The 10,806-nt window shown below is 41.1% G+C and overlaps 1 long non-coding RNA gene across 1 annotated transcript; it reads right to left on the bottom strand.

Annotated features, from left to right (window-relative positions):
- Window positions 1–2,881: 2,881 nt before the first annotated feature.
- Window positions 2,882–4,245, bottom strand: LOC143415900 (uncharacterized). Its single transcript, XR_013096327.1, has 3 exons — window positions 4,198–4,245; window positions 3,947–4,120; window positions 2,882–3,339 (listed from the first exon to the last, which is right to left on the bottom strand). It is a non-coding gene; the product is annotated as an uncharacterized LOC143415900 (long non-coding RNA).
- Window positions 4,246–10,806: the final 6,561 nt, after the last annotated feature.

A 10,806-nucleotide genomic window follows, 5' to 3' on the forward strand; every position in this document is an offset into this window, starting at 1 on the left:
TTTCATTTGCCGAAGTGTAAAAAGCTTGTTCCAGGAGAAACAAACTTTAGTGAGTTCTGCAAAATGATTCCCACCATTGCACACTCTGTCAGCCTCCAGTGTGCCCTTTTTTTGTCCTTTAACTGAAGAAAGTCGGTAGTCAGAACATATGAGATAAGTGAGATCCTCATTTTGCCTGCTTATTTCAAGATACAACATTTTCACAAACTGCTGTAGGATAACCTTGCTATTTGTCTTTTCCAACACTTCTACATTCATCCATATTTCCTTGTCTGCTTCTTTCCAGGTGAAAAGTACCTGAAATGGGTGAAAGATTTTGTTTCCAAAAACAAAAGCATGTGCGTTCACCTGAAGAAGCCAAGTGGTGCTGACCTGTGGATAGAAGAGCTTGAGAACACCAAATACAACGGGGATGATGATGAAGTTAACGCCTGGGGAAAATTCTACCTTCCCGAGATTGTAAAAATGCAGGTTATTGGTGTGGTAAAGGGCACCTCATGTCCATGTGACGAGCTTGTGCTGATGACGCGTGAGGACAAAAAGCTGTACGGCTATGACGGAGAGGAGCTGCATCTGGTGGCTTCCAGTTTCCTGGAACTATGTGACAAAACGATAGAGTATCCAGCATCCAAGCGCTACTACAATGGAGAGGCCTTCAAAGATATGGTGAGAAGTTAGACTGCTAAGAATAAGACTGGGGATGCCTAGTGTTAGAGATCAATCACCTGAGCTTTTCTTTGTATTGTTGTGTGTTCTGTTTAGACTGAGGAGGACTGGAAAAAAGTTAAGATGAGTGATGTGGGGAGGAAACTGCAGGAAGAACATAAAAAGCTGGTAAATGAAACCCAGTCAGCGTTCGTCAGCCTAATATCATAGGTGGGTATTGGAGCTGAGTATCATCACTGATTTCTAGAACCTGTTCAATTCCAATTCACAAGGTCCCAATTAGATTCCATTTAATTCTTACTCAGAGAGTCAGAAACATTATAATTCTGATCATTTATCAGTACTGACACTTGTGAAACTTCATCAGAGGTGTGAGCATCACAGCAGATGCTTTTGTGTCAAAGTAACTGAGGATAAAACACAAAACCATGAAGCAGATTTTCCTGGCCTAGCTTTTTACAGTAGATAACCTTAAAAATATTATTCTGCAGTAGAACAAAAGCAGACGAGAACCACGACTCAACAAATGTACATTGGCTGATGCTGCTGAAGTGATTCAGAGGTTTTAATAAGAGGTTTTAATAGAGACACAGCAGAGCATTTTGCAGTTTCACTTAATTTGAAAAAAATACATAAAATTTGGTATTGAACAGCAGAAATGAGGCTGTCTTGTCGGAAGTCATTAAAAAAAAAAACGGCTGTAAACAACGGTAGACTGCTTCATAACAAGCAAGCGAATAATGCCAAAAACAGAGATTTGAGATGGGAAACGGTGTTCTTAAAGTACACTGAGAGAGGCAGAGAGCTGTGCTGTGTTGTTTTTCTGTGTGTGTTTTAATGGTGGTGGAAGCAAACCAGCAAAAGTAAGAGGGAATTCATGACAATGTTTATGTCAAGCGAAATGTGTCTTCTTTTGCTGCTGGTTTGGTTAGAGAGAGACAAAACGTGCAGCTTCAGGATCTGAGCAGCTTTCAGCACCAACGGCATCACAGCTCAGACTTGGATTCAGGATTAAGCCCTTTATGTTTGACTGTAGTGATTGTAGCTCTGTCCTTGTTATTAATCGCTTTAGTCAAACACAGCTATTGTTTGCTGGGATGTGTATATCCTTGACAGTTTGTATCTCAGAGTTATCAAAGACACTGTGGATAATCATCAAGAGATTGTTGTCCTCTTAATAATGACCTATTTGATTGTTTGTTTTTTCTTCTTCTTACAGATTCTGGTATTTGGCCAAAAGAGAGCTTCACAATTCTTGGCTTCACCTGTGGTAGAAAAATGACTGAAGTTATGCAACACTCTCTAAAATTAAAGCTATGCAACGCTTTAACATGAATGGCGAAGGAGTGCATCTCTTTCACTGTCTCTTCCTGTCCTCTTCTCAGTCTTTGTTGTGGCACCTCTGCTATGTGTTATAGAAAGCACTTGGAATCATGTTCAATACAAAAACACCAAACTCGTGGGATTGCCCTAGCAAGCAGTTGGTAAAAACTAATTAAAACTGATATATATCAGCTTCACTTTCTAGCTGCAAAAGCACGTTTCTGCAAAAGCATGCAGTTTCCTGTCAGCACTTTTTGGCACAGAGTGTACTCAGAGTTAGGCCTTTCTTATATAAAGCAATATAATCAGCATATAAACATTTAAGATGATAAATTTAAAGCTCAACAGTAACTGCTATAAATATTATAACTACACATGTAGTGCTTTTGCTTAAGTAAATTATAGTTGGGATCATAATAAGAAAACATGTGTTTTTATTTTCTGTGTACCCTGGGTACAGACCAGTATAAATATGGGATTCTTCCCAATAAATGCTGTCTGATAATGCTTCATATTGCATTAAACACTAGATATGTAAGCAAACAAACAAAAACCCATAGAAGCCAGTTTTAATTATTAAATGTGACAATTACATGGAGATGGAAAGTAAACATGCTTATACACGTCTCTGTGATTACAGAAAATCCACACAGATGCTGTCAGAGCAGAGAATCTTTGATTTATCAGAATGATGAATGCAAATGATTTCATGAAATCTCACTCTTGTTCTGGGTTGTAAAATTCACCTGTCCAGTTAAACCGAATCCTTTGCAACACAGTTCTAAGAACCCTACCAACCTCATCCTCAGCTCTCTGCCTGTTGTCCTTTTCAGCTGAGTATTCATCCACATGTGTTTCAACTTCTCTCTCATTTTCAAGCAAATTGCTCAGGCTCTCAGCTTCAGCACAGTTACCATATGGCCACTCTCTGAGGTCTTCTGTGTTCAAGCCAAACAAATTCTTACATGATCTGCAAGGCTTCATTCTGGCACCATCACGGAGACAAAAAGCCTCACACCTGATATTTCCAGGTACTTCAATTGTTCCATCAAAGTAATCTTTCTGGACTGTGTTTGGATAATAGGTCATCACCGCACCAGATACATATTTATGCCATTTGCTAAGACAGGAGGCAGCAATCATAATTTTCCCAGCGTTAGGACCTTTGGTGGACATGGAGACTCCGCAGTACCTTTCTGATTTGTTGGTTTGGGATTTTTGAGAAATGCAGATGGTGGACGAGACGAAAGCTGTTTTTTTATTATTCTCTTCTAAGTCCAAGTCTGTGAGGAGATCTTGCAGACTCTGCTTTATTTGCTCTTCATTCTCTGAGTTATTTTGCAGGACGATCTGAAAACAGTTACAGATCTGGTCAAAGTGTTGCACCTGATTATATAGTTGTTTTTAATAGAAAGTTGATCAACATGTTTGTTTCGCTGCTTGACTTGTTTAACTATGCAGGACCATTGGATGCTTTTGATTTAGACATTTTAAGATAGGGGGTGAAAAATGTCACAAAAATCTATTTAATTTTAAATCAATAAGCAAAAATCCATCTTTGTTCTCACTAATTTATAATTAAATTTGCTAATTGACCTTTTTTTTTCTATTTTGCTATGCCGGGCTGTCAAAACACGCTGAATTTAGAGTCTTTGAGCTGACTTAACAGATCCAGCAGCTACACAGTGACAGCATCATATACGCCTTGAAGACTGTAAGCATCTCCAATAATGAGTCTGTTAGACATTATTTAGAACTAACAAATTCTGAAGCAAGTCTCCAGCTCTCCTGCAGTCTCTGTGTTTGGTGGAGAAGTATAGCTAGAAGCATATGTTGAAGTATAAGGTACAGTATGGATTTTCTTTGGATTTCTCAGTAAAAAAGCACTTTGCATTATACTTTCCTAAAAACTGGAAGTTTGTCAGATTGACTGAAAATGTGAGAAGAGTTATCTTACCATGTCGAGCACACAGGAGAAGGGACTTCGCCTGGGAAGCTGAGTCGAATACAACTTAAAAGGCCTGGGATATCTTCTCATTAAAGAACCCAACACAAAAGGATTAGGGAAGATTTCTTCTGGAGAAAAGGGGATGTTGTTGATTTTGCCCAGAAACAACATGCTGTGAAGGATCTGTTGAGTGAAAACATATTTGCTTATTGTTAGTAGTGATAAACAGGACTGTCTTAAAAGTGTCAAAGGTAACACACCTCATCCACCAAGTGTTGACTTCCCGGAGTCATGTAAGAGCCCCGAACCCTCCTCTTGGTAATCTTGTAGGCATTAGTTTTGAACCTCCTTTGAGAAATTGTTGTCTTCTAAAATGATAATGATCGAGCAGTTAGGGATTTAAAAACACAGGAGATCTGATAACTTTGGCTACAGCAGAGTCTGCAGACATACCTATTTTGCTCTTGGTCGGCCTATTTTAAACATGAGAGACAACATAGTTAGTGAAATGTTGATAACATACAATGACTATCATTGGTGGCTGAAAAGATGCCAGGTAACAAGTGAAAAGCTGCTACTTACCATCGCCACAGTCTAAGAATGAAACAGGAAACACTGAGCGAGTTGCCTCCATCTTAAAGCTGTTGATCATGTGATTTAAAGGAAAGCCACACCCAGCTCTTTCCTGGAATTTTACTCGACTGTAGAAAACTGCTCCATTTGCCCCGCCCACCCATGATCTTTAATATCTACCAAAAACAACCTTTTGGTTGTCAGTAACCAGCCGATCGTTTTCGCGATTAAAAAATGACTTTGTGCGGCGGCGTTCCCACCGCGAGCAGAACTCCGGCTCAAAAACCGCTGTTTTTGAACACTTTTATTTACTTAAGCATTTTAATGGGCTTACTTTGAAACAAAGTGCGATTGAATGATTATTGTTATGTGTTGCCTTGAATTCGGCTATGCTGTCTGTTAGACAGCTGTTTTCCTTTATTGTTGTTTTTGTATTGTTTGTAGCGAACGCTACTGGAATGTATAGATTAAGCTACGTAGCCAAGATAATTAATAATTTAACTGTTGTACATTGGTTGATGATGATTTGCATTGTTACATAGGCTTGCAGAAAAATATATTTGTTTACCGGTAAACTGAATCGAACTTGATGTGCTAATGGACGTTTTTCTGACCTACAGGTCAGGTTTTGTTCCCTCCCTTTGAATTAATCTTCTTCATATTGAAGTGGCGAGCCGGTAGGACCATTCTTTGTTTCCCCTCTTTCCCCCACTTAGCCGTCTTTGGATTACGGACATATTTCCCCATTTGTATGAAGCTGGACTCTAAGGAGGAATACCTTAAAAGTGAACTTTAAAAAGAAGAGGACCAAAAAGGACTTTTGCACAGAAAGATCACAGCATTGATTTATTATTTAATTGTGGGCATTTATGTTGTGTGTTGTATTAATTATTTTGTTCCATTTCCCCTTTCCTCCATTTATTCAATATATTTTTGGTACAAGATATTGCAGTCTTTGGTCTCATCATTCACACCATCTAGGCTCCATAAAGAACTATTTCTTCTGCGCGTCAGTCAGTAAACTCATCCATTGAAATAAACTAGTCCTTAAATAACTTTGAGTTACACAGTGGCAAATGTAATAGAGAAAGACACAGGGCCACCTGAAATCTGTCGTCCTATCTGATTCAAAACCAACATGTAGGAGAATCTGGAATCTTTGATTTTGAGTTAAAAATAAAATATGGGTAAAATGCAGAAATGTTTTTACTAACATGTACTAACAGAGACTTGGAGGAGAGAGACCTAATGTTTAATAATCCACATTTCACTGTTTTACTCTTTGGTTCAGATGTGGATACTGTATTGTTCTTTCTTTGTGATTGTTTATGTTTAAGTTGTTTGTTGCTGGTTTTTAGTTTGTTTTTTGTCTGTTTGGGAGCTGACACAGTCTCTATGGAGATGGGTTTTTGGGGGGTAGCAGGAGGAGAGAAGCTGCAGAGAGGCGTGTAAGACTGCAACTCTGCTTCCTGGTCCCAACTCTGGATAGTCATATTTTGGGGGGTTTAATAAACTACTACTGCATGATGGAAAGCTGAAGTATTACACAGCTTTATGAACCTCCTGTTATCCTGGTAGACGAGTACAGCAATAAATCTTTTACTTGAACATCTTCTGGCTCCAATAAGCTTTGAAATGTGACCATGAAGTTAGAGACACACTGACTGAAACCCACAGCTGTGACTGTGGATCACATCCACACACAGTGTAGCTGCTGTCTCTGTGTGAGGTCTGTGTATATATGTACATATTTATGCTTATATTCATATTCTCTTATTCCCCTTTATTTGATATCCTAATTCTGTGCTGTGTAAAAGTTTGTCGGTGTTCTGCTGCTACAAACTGGATTTCCTGGAGGATAAACATGAGGGATTCATAAAGTTCTATCTCTCTGTTAAAATCCCCCAAAATCAATGAAATGTGAATTTCAGGCAGACGTGTTTTTAAAAGAGTCTCTTTAATGGAAAAATGTGTTTTTAAAACCAGCCAATAGGAGCGTCTGTGGATATCAGCTGAGGCTGAACGCAGGAACACCATCACATATAAATACACAGAATTAAATCACTAGATAAAAGACGTCATTAAATAAGGATCGAATCAACATGTCAGAGGTCAAAGGTCAGTCAGAAGAGGTGTGGTTAAACACTGGCAGTGCAGTGACCTAATGCACCGCCCCCTCTGAGCCTCCGCTGTGTCCTCAGCACATCCAGGAGCAGCAGGTCAGAGGGGGCGGGGCCATGTCAGGACTTATTTTAAGTAAAATTTAAAGTGGAGCGACGGCAGGAGTCACACAGCAGTAACCAGCTCTGTGTGCCAGGGTCAAAGGTCAAACAAGTCCTGCAGCTGACCCACACACAGACTTACACTGATCCACAGAGAGTGATGAATCCACACATCACTCGGCTGGAGGAAGCTGGGTTTCCACACCGTCCAATCAGAAACCAGTGTTGACGCTGAGACCCGTCTCTGTAACAGGAAGTCCATGAACAGGCAGACCCTCTGCAGCAGGCTGACCTGTGACCTCTGAGACAGAGGGAGGAGTTTGTGTCAGCAGGGGGCGCTGCAGCATCGCCTGAGAGCTTTAAGAACAACAGCAATAAACAGGAAGTGAAAGTCACACTTCTGTTGGTGTGCGTCATCAGCAGACTCCACCCTCTGCAGGAAGCTGAGATAAGAAGCAGCCAATCACAGAGCAGAGAGCGTGTGACTTCCTGTTCCTGCTGTTACTGTGACAACAGCTCCTGGGACAGAGAGCAGCTTTCTAAAGAGGAAAGATGTTGCTGTCACCCCCGGGTGTCATGTGACCCGCCTGATGTACCGATTTAAGACTGTAAGAACAATAATAACATGTTTTAGTCAGGTGATCCATGCAGAGCAGATCCATGTGACCAAACACAGCTGGATCACATGTTTCCTCTCCTGGAAACAGAAAGCCTTCATGTATAAAGGCTCATGTACCCACTGAGCCCTGCTCTCAGATCTGTGAGGCTTTAACAAACAACAGTTTAAAGTCATGTTTAGCATCTTCTGTCAGTGTGGAAGGTCACACACTTTCCTGAGTGTTGAACCCTGAACTACTAGCTGTTCATGTCAGCCTGGACATAAATACAGACCTGCCTGCTGTCATAGACCCCAGCACTCACATGTTACTTATAAGTGACTCATATGTATGCATGTATATATTGTGTATATTGTGCTATTTCTTACTTAGTGTGTTGTGTCTTTGTTCCTGTTTGTGCTGCAGCACTGTAACCTAAATAATTTCCCCTGGGGATCAAAAAAGTATTCTGATTGTGATTAAATGAAAGCAGTCAGAGCAGAGGACGGTGATGTAAGGAATGGGATTTTAATCAGCCAGTCTCCTTTAACTCTCAGCATCACAAAGTAATGTGGTAACATCTGGACTGATGTGTTTACTGTCAGCTAGTTTAAATGCTGTAGGCTGCAGCCGCTGCTCTAACACTATAACTGTAACAGGGCTCAGTGCTGCTTCTAACAGTCTGAGCTGCTTCAGGCTTTATTTGTGAGGAGCACAGCAGCTTACAAACACGTGGCTGGGCCTGGACCCAAAGGAGTGTTTGTTAAAGCCTGCAGTGAATCCAGCAGCAGAATGATGGAAATGCAACACAGCAATGATGAAGAGGAGCAGCATTAAAGCCAAAGTCCAGTTCATACAGTTAGGTCCATAAATCAAATAAGGGAAAATAAAATGTTGTTGGATGCACCTGTCTGCAGCCTTAATGCTCTCTGGTCGCTATGGTAACGCGTAAACATTTCTTTCAAAATAAGACACACGACTACAACACGGGAAAAGACCCAGGGAAACGAAGTTAAGGATAAAAACCCTGAAAACCATTGTTGGATTTATATTTTATCATTGTCATTGTTATTGGGGAATATCTAACCATATATGCTTAGAGGTGTAGAACCAATTGTGTAATGATAGTAGTCTTTAAAGACTTTGTGTGACTCCAGAGTGTTCTGGCATTCACACCCACGTCCTGGGATCATGGGAGAGGTGCTACCTTCTTATTGTTTTGTGGTAGGATGTCTGTTTTAGTCTAAGTGCCTTTTGTTTAGATGAACTGCTGGACTTCCAGACCAGCAGGTTTAGGGAAGTCGTTTATGGGTCACACTCTGACTCCACACACACACACACACACACACACACACACACACACACACACACACACACACACACACACACCTACATAACATACAGACTGGTACCTTTGTTCATGTGTATGTTAATGAACCTATGTATATTCATGTAACCTCAATAAAAGAACAGTGTTACGAGGGAACGGACGAGAGCGACTGTGGTCAAGCGAAGGAACGGCATTGGTCCAGGTCTCTCCCGTGCACGAGAAACAGAAAGAACTACTCGTGTCTTGGGTGAACCCATTGTGAGATCTAGCCCCACGCTATCATGTGATTTCCTGTGATCAAATGTCCCAGGATGTGAGTGGGCGTTAAGACGTCCATGTCCCTCTTCAAACAACTTAAAGAAGTCCAGACGCTTTTCTTTCCAAGCTCCTTCGACAACATCATTCATAGAACAGCTTCCAGCTTCTTTTGCTCGGCTACAGTTTGGATGGATTTGCATTTAAAGATGCAACAAGACTAAAATGGTTAGGGTCAGGAGGTCAAAGGTCAGAGCTCCTGTGGGTCTGAGGGCGGCCTCACGCTGGAGAAGGATGAAGGAGTCTGACCTGAGCCAGTGTTTGACATGAACACATCAGCACTGCTGTCAGTGAGCCTAACGACAGCCGTTAGCATCATTTCAGTGTTAAAGTCATAAAAACACTTCCTGTCTCTGTGGTGGTTACAGTGACATCATGCAGTTTGTGCTTTGACCTCCAGAGGGCGACAAATCAGCACAGACAGAGAGCTCCATTCAAACTTTGCTGCCATCAGGAATAATTCTTCAAATATAATCATCAGTGTTTGAGCAGTTATGATATCAGGGACAATCTAGACATGTGTGACAATACTGAACATGTCACATGACACACCTCAAACATCATGTGATCCACTCTCAGTCTGCACTTTCATTCATGACTTCAACAGGTTGAAATGAGCTTTGAAGAAACATCAGTTCAGTGCTGAAATATTTAAACGCTGCAGGAAGAACAACAACAAATTGATGTTTGTGCTTCAAACAGGAAAACCAGCAGAAATAAATCACAGCCTGCCAGAGGTTTGGAGTTTCCGAGGTGCACCTGAACGCAGCACAGTGTTCCAATGCTCCTGATTGTCCTCAAACGTCTCTTTGGGTGTTTCCTTCCTGCTCAAAGTTTAATTTCACTTCCTGAACTTCGTGGAGTGGAGCTTGTTGTTGGTGTGTGAAGAAACTGTAAGTTTGCTTTGTTTCCTCCTTTAACAGTTTGTCTTTAGGAACTTTACTGTTTGTTCAGCTCGTGTTTGATTTCTTCACACAACAAACTGTGTGTGTTTGTATTTCCGGTCTCTCCATTAAAGTCAGTGTGTAATGTTTCCTGGCTAACATCAGCTGTGTGCAGCTTAGTTCAGCACAAATCTGCCGCTCCATAGTTCACGGTAACGGACTCACAGCTGGACCAACGAGTCCGAGTGTGTCCGCCACTCTGAGCTACGTTCGTGTTTGTGTACTTGTAGTTTGTACTTTGAGTTCACTCAGAGCCCACAGAGGACGCAGCGTACGTGATGACGTCACAGCCCTTTACCTCCTTTACTGTCACTGTGATTAATATTTACACACGAGACACCTGCAGAGCTCTGACGCTAAGCTAGCCACACAGCTGCTAACACTAAGCTAAAGCTAAGCTAACGCTAAGCTAACGCTAAGCTAGCCAAGAACCCAGAGTGAGTTAAAGCTGAGTAAACACTGACCCCAGACCAGCACCGTGATAAAGTGAGCTGCTGCTGCTGAACTTGAACAGGTAACAAAGTGATGAGCAGTCAGGCTGCAGGTTTCTACCTGTTCATGTTTCTACAGTAGAATCACTTTGAAGTGTCTTTGTGCTGTTTCATCTTTGATTTGTGTTCATAAACACTCAGAGAAACATCACGTGACCTCATCAGGATCTGTGTTGGTGTGTGGGGCTGTACCTCAGCTTCATGTTGTTACATGCTCATTTGTTCATTTTACACAGTAACATCAAAGTAATGTTATGAGGAGTAATGAAGTAACGTACTCCATTACTTTTAATCAAAGTGTTCTGTGTAATATGTGTAATAATGACTGTTTTGAGTAATGACCAACACTGATCACAACAAAGAGGAAATGCCTCCAACATGCACAAACATTTGAGCCA

This window comes from Maylandia zebra, unplaced genomic scaffold (genome assembly GCF_041146795.1).
Source record: "Maylandia zebra isolate NMK-2024a unplaced genomic scaffold, Mzebra_GT3a scaffold11, whole genome shotgun sequence".
NCBI classification, from domain to species: domain Eukaryota; kingdom Metazoa; phylum Chordata; class Actinopteri; order Cichliformes; family Cichlidae; genus Maylandia; species Maylandia zebra.